The sequence below is a fragment of the Cryptotermes secundus genome, unplaced genomic scaffold (genome assembly GCF_002891405.2).
Source record: "Cryptotermes secundus unplaced genomic scaffold, Csec_1.0 scaffold286, whole genome shotgun sequence".
NCBI classification, from domain to species: Eukaryota; Metazoa; Arthropoda; class Insecta; order Blattodea; family Kalotermitidae; genus Cryptotermes; species Cryptotermes secundus.
In genome coordinates this window covers 1,910,178-1,921,951 of record NW_019736399.1, presented here as the reverse complement: position 1 = coordinate 1,921,951, position 11,774 = coordinate 1,910,178, and the positions used below count along the sequence as shown (strand labels likewise).

General features: G+C 35.4%; 2 long non-coding RNA genes across 2 annotated transcripts in view; both read right to left on the bottom strand.

Moving 5' to 3' along the window:
• LOC111869849 overlaps positions 1–5,102 on the bottom strand; it is a 6,681-nt gene extending 1,579 nt beyond the window's left edge. The window contains exons 1-2 of the long non-coding RNA XR_002843747.2: positions 4,524–5,102; positions 65–992 (exon numbers count right to left, since the gene is read on the bottom strand). This is a non-coding gene — a long non-coding RNA (uncharacterized LOC111869849). The remainder of the gene's footprint in view (positions 1–64; positions 993–4,523) is intronic.
• Positions 5,103–7,591: 2,489 nt separating this feature from the next.
• Positions 7,592–9,226, bottom strand: LOC111869843. Its single transcript, XR_002843746.1, has 2 exons — positions 8,286–9,226; positions 7,592–8,219 (listed from the first exon to the last, which is right to left on the bottom strand). It is a non-coding gene; the product is annotated as an uncharacterized LOC111869843 (long non-coding RNA).
• Positions 9,227–11,774: the final 2,548 nt, after the last annotated feature.

The following is an 11,774-nucleotide window of genomic DNA, read 5'->3' as shown; positions in this document are numbered from 1 at the left end:
TTTTTTAAGTGTAATAAATTAAGTTGTGCAAAACTTAAACCCAGTAAACAGTGCGTTACTGTACCTGACTCCGCTAACACGGAGAGTCGAATCCAGGACATCTCCTTCCAACCCCTTTGAAGCGAGGCCCTAAACGTCCCTGAGGAAAGAATCCATGACTCTACCCGAAAGCTTTAAAACATTCAATGATAACACCTCTTATCAACTAGCCCAATAAACCCTGAGATATTCCATTCGCGGAGGCGTTATCAAGAAGGACGTAGCCGCCAACCAGACTACCAGATCTACAGCGCACTTCTAGATAGTCTCCGATCCAGGTCAGTGTACTCCACCTAGATACGCGTGTGCGGTTAAAATACCTTAACTCGTGCTGTGAAAATGTGTTCAGCAGTGTAACAAGCCTTTCACAGACTCAGAATAACTTTCCTTTCTTATAAAGTACTGCATCGTTTTGTCACAAAACATGGCTTCAAAAAGTAAATGTTGTGATGTTAATGTAAGAAGAGTTACAAAAGTAATAATTCTTTACATAAAATTGACAAGATGGATAAACTAAATAAAACTTTAGCACCTTCATATCATGTAAGCACTTTAATAGCAATGAATTTTATCAGAACTATTAAATGAAGTCAGGCAAATGCTTTTATTATTTCATGTCACATTGATATCCAATGCCTTTGTACATTTTTCATACAGAATATGCCCACATGTATAGTATCTCATCATATAAAAAAAGAATGTGTATATCAAATAACCTTTAAGTCACTGTGACATCCAGTGGCATGACCTTTGAATTATTTTCATCAAATTGGCTATTTGTTCATAAAGTAACTAAGAAAACATGCAGACATCACACACCCCTACAAGGTCTTCGCAGGCTACCAACTGTAGAACACTTAGTCAATGTGTGTTTACATTGTAACTGTAGAAGTATTAGATTTTCTACAACTGTCAGTAGCTCAACTGGTACATATATATGAACCCCACAAGCCCTGAAAGGGAAACAACAGTGATGAAACTTAAATGCAGGGCAAAATCACAACATAGAAATGGACAGCAGATCCCCTAAAAATGTGGCAAGTTCAAATACGTAAGAATAACAACAAATAAAAATTATATGCGCGAGGAAATTAAGAACAATGGAATTCTGATAATGCTTTCTACTATTCAGTTCAGAACCTTTGTCTTCTTCCTTACTCTATAAAAATATAAAGATTAAAACATACAAAACAATAGTTGTGCTTGTAGTTTTGTATGGCTGTGAAACTTGGTCTCTGACATTAAGGAAGAAACATAGCCTGAGAGCATTTGAGGGCAGGGTGCCAGGGAAAATAAATGGATTGAAGGCAGATGAAATAATAGGTGGTTAAAGAAAACTGCACAATAAGGAGCATTCCATAACTTGTACTCTTTGCAAGTATAATTAGAATGGTCAAGTTGAGGAGTATGAGATGGGCAGGGCATGTAGCACAAATGGAGAGAATAGGAATTCATATAAGATTTTGGTGGGGAAGTCAGAAGGAAAGAGACCACTAAGAAGACCTAGATGTCAGTAGGAGGATATTATTAATATGGATCTTAGATAAGATGGGATGGTATGGACTGGATTCATCTAGCTTAGATCAGGGACCAATGGTAGGGTCTTGTTAAAATGGTAATGAATATTCAGGTTCCACACATTGTTGGGAAATTCTTGAGTAGCTGAGCAACATGTGGCTTCTCAAGGACTCAGCTCCATATAGTTAGTTCGTTAGACAGATTTATTTATCATATTACAAGAAGAAAACACAAATGCTGTGACTGTAGTGACTGTGAAGAAATTAGTTAATTTTTTTCAGTCAAATTTCAGACCTGTCCAATCATGAAATGTTAACTCAAGTGAAGCAACAAAGGACATGGTAAAAAACTGATTCCTCTGACTGACTGATAGAACGCTGTCTAAACAAAGCTATTCAAAATCTCAGTGGAGTGCATCTATGTCCTGTTCTAATAGTCAATTGCAGTAAGTAAGGTAAAGGTAAAATTATCCCTGCAACAAGCCATGGAGACCCATAGAGTTGTGAGAAGTTGAGGCTCCCATATCTTCTTGACAATCAGCTCACAGATCGTGGTGAGGTTGTCAGCCTTACACGCTGGCCACACGTTAGTCCCAGGAAGCTTCCTGGTACTCGTTTCTGTTGAAGGCTGAGTCAACGCCAGGGTCATAGTACGGCTGGAAGGATTAGATCAATTGAAAAAAAAAAAAAGGAACAGCATTGGGAAATGAACCCGCGACCTTCCGGCTTGTAGCATAGTGCCTCAACCAACTATGCTACCGTGTTCCCCAGCTACAATTAGTTAACACATAAAATTCTTGCAGCCAAAGGCAATGTCAATTTAGCAGATTTGAAGTTTGATTCTTGTGTAACGATACACAGCGCAAATAATCACAAAAGAAAAATGTTGGAATAATTTTTATACAAAATGCTGGTCTAACTGCTTGAAGAGAAGTCTACTCTCTTAGTTATGACCCACTTTCTTATATTATATCATGGGCAAACTACCATGGAACCACTAATCAAATCATGTTACCTCATGTACCTTCTGCAGCTTACATGACATGTCAATACAACCTATTTCAATAACACACTACAGGAAATTTAAATTAAAAATAATTCCTATTATATTGTGTAACAGATTCTAAAATTAAAATCAACGAACAGGACAGTTATATTTTCTGTTTTGTTTTCGGTGCTCTTTCTGTTTTTAAACAAACATCAGCAGGAACATACTGTGCCTTGGTATATTCTTATAGGAGAACATTAAGATGGTGGACCATCACCCACTCACGCATATTATTAAGTGCCACTCCCAGATTTAATTCTCAGTTAAATCTAATACAGGCCAGTTCCACACTGCTGTCATCTTAATCACTGTCACCAACACCAAACTGTCAAGATTTGCTGACTCACTGCAGTCACAACTGTCTAATAAGTGTTTCAATAGTTAACCATGGGTTTCTTGTCCTTGGTCATAATTGGGGGAATCTCTCTCTACATATTCTGTCAATGTGAAGTAATTTCTTCAGTCTCAGTTAGCTGATCTACAATCTTATCTTGCTTAGTCCTAGTGCAATACCTCTAGATTTGGATACAGACTATGATTTTACATTTCATTTTCATTTATTCACCTTCCATAAATCCTGTCGAGAGTACATCATCATGCGGATGCGGAGATCGTCCTTGTTACAAGCACAACTAAAGATTGCAGTTGTCATCCAAGAGCATGCACATTTGTATAAAACACTTATAAACATGTACAATATAATAAATAAGTTAATTTTAGTAGTAAAAGTAATGGCAAACCTTATACAATTTGTACAGTTTTATGCAAGTCTATTAATTAAAAATTCATTAATTAAAACATAATATCATTAATGAGTCTTGTATAACATACATCAGTTATACGATAAATTGAAACAAAGACTAGAATAGAGTAATATAAAAATTGTGTATATCTAAAATAAGCATCTAAAAACCAGAACACAGACTGACAACCTTGTCTTCCTTTAATTGTAAAGCAAGACAACTACTCGCACCTTAAAAAGATTTTTAACCAAAATATTCCTGTAAAGAATAAAAAGAATGTAAATATAAAAATTGTTTTAACTGTACCTCAAAACTCTTAGTGTCACTCGATATATCCTTAATATATTGTGGTAGATTATTATAGACCTTTGTTCCTAAACAGTAAACTCCCTTTTGGTATTTACTCAAATTTACAAGAGGCTGATGTAGATTATTTTGCTGTCTGGTATTTATTCTATGAATCTCTGAATTTACTATGAATTTGTTTCTATTTTTTATCACAAAGAGCATAAGAGATAGGATGTACTGAGATGCCAGTGGTAAAATTTCTAATTCTCTAAATAAGTTCCTGCACGAATCCCTCCTTCTGCATCCCAACATAATTCAGACGTACATCTTACAGTTTTAACAAGCCTCACCACATAGATATTACTAAATTCTTACATGTTTGGAACGTATGAAGGATCATATTAAGTCTTGCGGCTGTAAATAAATTTCAAAGACGGTGACATACATACATACATACATGCTGCACTGTAACGTTATCCATGAGAATCATTCATAATTCATGATCGCAGACTTCATAACTGGAACGTGGAAAAAACTACGTACTTCCAATTTTACTTGACGGCTTATCTATTATGTAAAAGGGTTTAATGTAAGAATGTTATATCCTTCACTTCGGTTATGACGCTAAAGACCTAATTACTAATATGAATGCATATAAACTGTAAGATACGGTTACCGGTTCGAAATGGCATGGTTTATCTGCTTTATATCACAAATACCACAAACAGGATAACTACTATATTACAGTTCAAACTACTTCCTGAATAAATTCAAACAAAACATGAGTCACTAACACCAGTTTTCTTATGTGTGCCGCACTTCCACATTCCTTTTCGCAACACTGTATTTACAGCCAAATGGAGTGCAATATCGTTCGCTGTGACTTACCTTCACTAAATCCGATACAACTGTCATGATGTGATTATTACTTCCAACTTTTTTTGGGTTTCCGCAAGTTTCGTTGCAAGTTTATCTCGTCTCCATTTCATCCACTTAATTCTCCATTCTTTAGCTTTATAACCCAACATAAATCCAGCGACGAAGGTTAGAATTATGGTTGCCTTCACGGTGACCGAGGATAGTTCTGTCATACTATTAACTGCTTTTCAGGGGTAATACAGTACCGTAAACATTTATTTACATTACACTTCCGCAAATCTTCAACAATATACAGGTAGAGTAACTATACTATACCATACTGTAACAGATTACATTTACATTAGACGCGTTCTCATCGAAGTCATCGATCCTTCCTTACGATTCCAATGATTCCAATCACCTTCCCAACAGTTTAGCCACCATGTGCACACAGATATTTGTCTCTTTTGTTAAATATATATATAAATATAAAAACCAATCCTATTGGAAGGCTACGTAGAGACACTGGGCACGTACTTGTCTTAATTCATAAACTTTATGTTTACATATATGTTAAACGAACATATGTACCGATGTGTACGTTCTGTACTTTAGCTGTACTACACATACAACTATGTATCACAGTGAAAGTCTACTCTACTAGCGACATCTAAATTCCGGGTCCCCGGAATTACTTATACACGTGCATGTCATTCAAATGATTGATGAGACCGTCAACATTCCTGTTGACTTCGCTCAATTGAACAAATCACTTTTGTATTTGTGGTAAACGTCAACTAAACATTACGCCATACAGGCACTGCAAATAGCTGTCTATAAAAACGTTAAATACTATCCACCTTACACCATTTGCTCTTGAACTTATTCACAACCACAGCAATGAATAATTTTGCGATCCTTCTTGTAGGGCAGAGTAATTTACACCGTCTTTGGATACCTATATTCATCCATATAAATGCTGCTCACAAATTACACTTCAAAGCTACATAAAATATTGGGTTTCAGTTACTTCAATGTATTATAAACAATACCTCAAAACGCTTGTTAATTAACAATCTTTCACAGCTTACCTCACTAATTAGAAGTAAAAACATACACAGCAATACATTTTACCAACACATCCAAAAGTCCCATCACCAAAGTATTATAAATCCTGCATAAGCAACCATAATGAAACGTCCATAGTCACAGCACACATACGAGTATATTATTACACAAGAAAATAAACTGTTGATAAACCAGAAAATAGCAATGCTTCAAACTACATAATGAGAAAAATGCTTGAAGTATTTAAAAGTAATCTGAGGACATGAAGTACCCTACAACAACACCCCCCCCCACCCCTTAAAAAAGTTGCACAAAGAGTTTTACAACAGTGAAAATTTATGTTAAATATAGACTATATTTTTTAATAAAACCTCACAACTCTTACAAAATACATATACTACACATATGGCTGCTGCAACACGAAAGCAAAATATTTGCACCAAGTCCATCACACTTCTCAAACAAATGATAAAGATCCATCACTGATGTACTACTATAAATGGCAAATAACATGCAAAATATCAGCAAATATCAGGATATTAGTGTTTCACACCAAGTAATGACTAGGGCCAAATATCTTAGAGTAATCTGAGGATAACTCTGCAACAGTCCAAGCAAAAATATTTGCTCAACTGGTGTTATGTTATAGGAGATTTTTGCATCATATTAATATCGTGATACATGCTAGGTACTTTCCACAGGAAAATCTCATATCAGCCATTTGAATAATTACACTATACATTCAAAGAGAATACAGGACCCTTGCTCATAAGTATTTTCCATTTGGATATCCATCACATCACACTAATGAACACTGAAATCAAAAAAGATATTGCAAATGAACACACAGGAAAGAAAAAATTAAATCCACTCGTTCATATACCCACTATAATGCACCTTCTTGTAATCTGACAAGAGTTATTATCATTCAACGCATAAAATCACTGTCAGATTGCAATTCAGTATACACACTGTCACACTAAAGAACACTAAAATCAAAAAAGATACTGTAATTGAACACACAGGAAAGAAATATCTCTAAAATCAAATACATTCATTGTTCATATACCCACTATAATGCACCTTCTTGTAATCTGACAAAAGTCATAAATTACAATTCAATGCATAACATGACTGTCAGCTTGTAATTTGGTTTACACACTGTCTTCTAATAAACACATCTTTGATGCAAAGAACCATTAATTTGACTTTTCATTTTACACTTTGTTTTCATGTACCAAAATCTATATATAGAAAAAGTGCAACCACATCATAAAAGTATAACCTACAATGTATATAACATATTTTTAGATTTTAAATTAGTTTTTGTGTACATTTATCGGGGCCTATTTGTTCCCTAGAGTAAGACCAGTTGACAAGAGAGAGATGCTTCATGGACACTGAATGAATGCGTATCCACCCACGTCAGCTTGTAATCCAGGAGTTTCATCTTCATGAAACTTGGCATGAATGTTATGCCATTGATGGCCAGCGCAACCCCCTAACTTATAATTCTCTGCAAACAATTACAACACTATTGTAGATGCGCAAACTTCTAAGGTGTTAGGGATGAGAGTACCACATAATATATGCATAGAAGTAACGTGACATACCTCGATAGGCCCTTGGATGAGATGGTATAATTAAACATATTTTTGCAAGAATATTAAACATTTTCTTGATTCCACTATGCTTCTATTGGTTATGTTACTAAGACAAGTCATCCTGCGTGATGACTTTGACATGCACCACTTGTGTGGACTCCTGGCTCCATGCAGACTTTTGGAGGGTCTGCATGAGAACTCTTCTCATTAACGAGCACCAGTAATTCAGGTACTATGAATATGGTTGTCATTCACAATCCAAACATCAAGCCTCACAACAACAGTATTTAAGGTAACCTGCAGGTACACTATTAGAAGCCATGATTACAACGGAAAGGAATTAATTACTCATAAGGTGATGTGCAGGAAAATCTGCCATGATGGCAGAAGCCCAGGTGGATTAAAGTTCAAAAACTTTCTACCCTCTACAACACAACAGCATATTTTTATTCAGGAAAGGTACATCTCTGTTTTGTTATGTTGCTCTATAATTGTCAATACAGAAAATATAATTTACGTCATAAAAAAGTTATTTCATCTGTAGTTAATACATATTAGCTCCAGAATCCTTTCTTCAATGGAAACAGTTCAAAAGAGTACAACGTGCCTTCACATTAAGTGGATACTGTAATTCTTGCATCTTATTCAGAAGTACAGTATTTTGATATGCAAGAAGACTCATTCAACACTTCAACACAAAAATCAAAAACATACAAACCATTAACAATTAAGACAAATAAGAATTCAGACTGGCCCTTATACACCTTACTGTGCAGTGTATATGGCACATTATGACTTTCATGGTCATTTTCAAGAAGAAGAAAACTCTTACACAAGAAAATGTGTTCAACCATAGGGCAATATGGTCAATTTTAGAACTCCCCATGACTTATGCACACTTTCCTTTTTCAAACATATTAAGCTTTTCAATCATACATTTTGCCCAGTAAACTCAGACCTTACAATCAAATGTTCACAAATCACATGGTTTTGTGAATGCATGACACTCGGTTGGTGTTATATGAATTTCTTGATAAAAATACAGTCATTACACCTGTTAGCTTCATGCTTTGGAAATTCACTTTGTATATGAATTTCTTCATATAAATAGTCATTACACCTGTTAGCTTCATGCTTTGGCAATTGACTTTATATACGAACTTCTTCATATAAATAGTCATTACAACTGTTAGTTTTATGCTTTGGCAACTGATTTTACATAAATTAGTAATTATTATACATATTACATTTGTTAAAACAGTGGTGTGTTCATAATATGAAATAATGTTGAGGCATAATCTTTATTCTTATGTGCAAATAAAGGGGGAGGAAGTATATTAAAAAATATTAACAGATCACAAACAGTGTCAGTTATCACTTAACTTAAAAAACTGTTCAAGCAACTATGGGAACAAAGTTCACACGACCTACAAGAGCGCAAAGCATATAAGATTAATAGGATACCTTATTTCCAGGCATCACTGGTGTGAACATAAGAACCCTGTGATGTATTTAGCCAATGGTATTGTCCTGCAGAATCACCGTGAACTGTGTGACACTGAATACTGCAATTACTAAGTACCATGAAGGTATATCAGGTATAACTGAAGGACTGGGTCTGCTTTACAGCTGGAGAAATTAAATCTTCAGCAACATGCTGTACGTCATGCAATTAAAAAAAAAAACACAACCCTGAAAAAACATTTTCAGGACAATTAAATTAAAACATGACAAATCAGGTATGTCCCCCATAATAATCAAGCCATCTATAAAATAAGCATTTTTAAACTACCAAGTGCTACACTCCCTTCTGTTCCAAAGGACTTTATTTTCCTTTGATAGTTTATGAAGATCTTATTAGGAAAAACATCTTAGTAACAAAACACAAGGCAAGAAACTATACCAAATGATCAGATTCCTCCATAAAAACTTAAAAGGTTTTTATTTTTAACATCATACCATGTCTGATAAGTTCTGTATGATTCAGGAGGATGAGGTGGGCAGGGCATGTAACACAAATGGGGGAGACGAGGAATGCGTATAGGATATTGGTGGGAAAGCCAGAAGGAAGGAGACCACTGGGAAGACCAAGGAGTAGGTGGGTGGACAATATTAAAATGGATCTTAGAGAGATAGGATGGGATGGTATTGATTGGATCACTCTGGCTCAGGATAGGGACCAGTGGAGGGCTCTTGTGAACACAGTAATGAACCTTCGGGTTCCATAAAATGCTGTGAAATTCTTGAGTAGCTGCAGAATTGGCAGCTCCTCCAGAAGGGCTCAGCTCATGAGTAAGTAAGTAAGTACCATGTTTGATAAACGTTAGTACCTTCAGTGAGGAAGCCTGGAAAGAACATATACGCATCTGAAACTGTAATCATGAATTAAGCAACTGGTAAAGTAAAAATGGAGAAGGAACAGGAAAGCACACAAAATGAAAACGATTGTTTGTTATGACAGAAATGCTGTACACCAAAAACTGAGGAAGAACTCCCTTTATGCTCAAGTATATAAAATATATTTCTCTGTACTTTGCTGATGAGACTTCAGACTTTTTCTCCTTGTGTGGGGGTTTCTTATATAGCAGTCTGTACTGTTCATGCTTTACCTTTATCATCAGCATTTAAGTCTCCATCTTTTATGGAGCTGGTGGCTGGATTTAACTTGGCGGTAATGGGGATTATAGTAGTATAAACAAGGCAATACTAGTGGTGCTTGGCTTGCTGAAGCAAGGCATGCACTTGTACAGTTGAGATGCAAAGACAATAAAGGTTTATATATGTTAACCTTTTAATTTATATACTCTTTCAAAGTAACATCTTGTCAATATNTGGGGGGGGCTCAGATTTCGCAACATGTCACAATATAATTATGTGATATACAAAAAAAAATAGTTGCTTTTATCCACATGTCACCATAGCTATATTTGACTAGATCCAGGAAGTCTACTGCCATATCATGCTCTATGACAACATTAATCTCACACCTCGAGAAAAATGCAGACAAAAATTTAAATGATCTAGTATAACATAGCACGCCTCAAACACCTACAGGACATCTTCTGGCTTATTTTGGACTTCAACCATCGTCTGGAATGTAAAAGACAAAAGACCACGACGTTTCAGAGACTGGATCTGTCTCCGTCTTCAGGTGGACCAATCGTCTCAAGCCAAAACAGTTGAAAAATAATTCTGCGCTAACAGAAATGGCAAACACAGACTCTGAGCTGTAAAATACAGTGGAATGAAGACAAATGCTGCATCAGCTGAAAGTCAACATAGATAGAAACATGGCGGGATGGCAAAATGCAAGAGTCAGCCCTGTTAGAAGCCTGACATGAGAATTTAAAAAACTATTGTGGATTTGCATCTGGTAAAAGCGTTCAGTTCTCTGCTTAAACAACACTGAGCCAAGAGTACTGTCATTCTGCTTTACGCTTTTGATGCCCCGTATAAGAAAAAGAGTTCCCAACTGAAATAAAAACTTTTCCATGCAAGATTTGAGGTTCTCACAGCAGTGGTCATGAAGAGTTGTATCATCTGGGATATAACACCATGCAGTCCACTGAAAGTCAAAAAACACTTTAGAGGAACATGTTTCTTCCATCTTCAGGGTCAAAATAATAAGCCAAGCAAAAAACTAGCATGAAGCAGGTCGACTGCTTCCATGTTCCTCTGAAAAATCAGTTGACTTTCAACAGACTGCAGGGTGTTATATCCAAAAGACAGAACTCTTCAGCTTTCTCCATTATAATAATTCATTTTAAAATTCTGTCATAATTAGCCAAATGTCTGTAGTGCTTTGCCATGATGTTAGAATGTTTAGAAGATAGTCTAAGTTTGAAGTCACTCTGTATTTTATTTTAACATATCCTTCATTTTGAAGAGGGTGGTTACAGTTATCCTTCCAGAGGAGGAAGTTTCATGGAAATCATTTCTTTTAAAAAGTATACAACTTTGAAATAAACATTTTGTGCATTATGATGCATCAAATGTTCCTAACAAATAATGTGATAATTTGGCTTAAAATTATATAAAAGATGCTATTATACACATCTAACCACTTGTTTTATTCTCACAGACATCAGCAATGTATCTACATAAAGATCTAATAACAGTCCTTACTTAATATAAGTAACTCAACTAACTGAACTGTTTACAACGGTGTGTAAAAATTGTATGCATCCAGTAATATCAATGCAACATAATAACAACACCTAAGTGTCAATCACAACCTATACTGAGAACAGATATTTCTAACTACCTGCATGTATAAGTTTCTTACAATAACTGAAACTCTTCCTGATATAGATACAGTGTTGTTATACACAGGAGGTGAACAAAATACCGTATTTACACATGTATAGGCCGCAAATTTTTTGCCAAAAATTCAAGAGGAAAACTGGGGTGCAGCTTATATTCGAAATATTCTAAATCACACTTCATTTAAAAAAAATTTACGTTGCCAAATTTCGGAATAATTTCTACTCCTGAAATAATATTCCAAGAAAATTATTTTTTCTATAATTTCTGTCTGAAAATTGTGCTGCGGCCTATACACGCACGTGGCCTATACATGCGTAAATACGGTAATGGAAACACTAAGAAA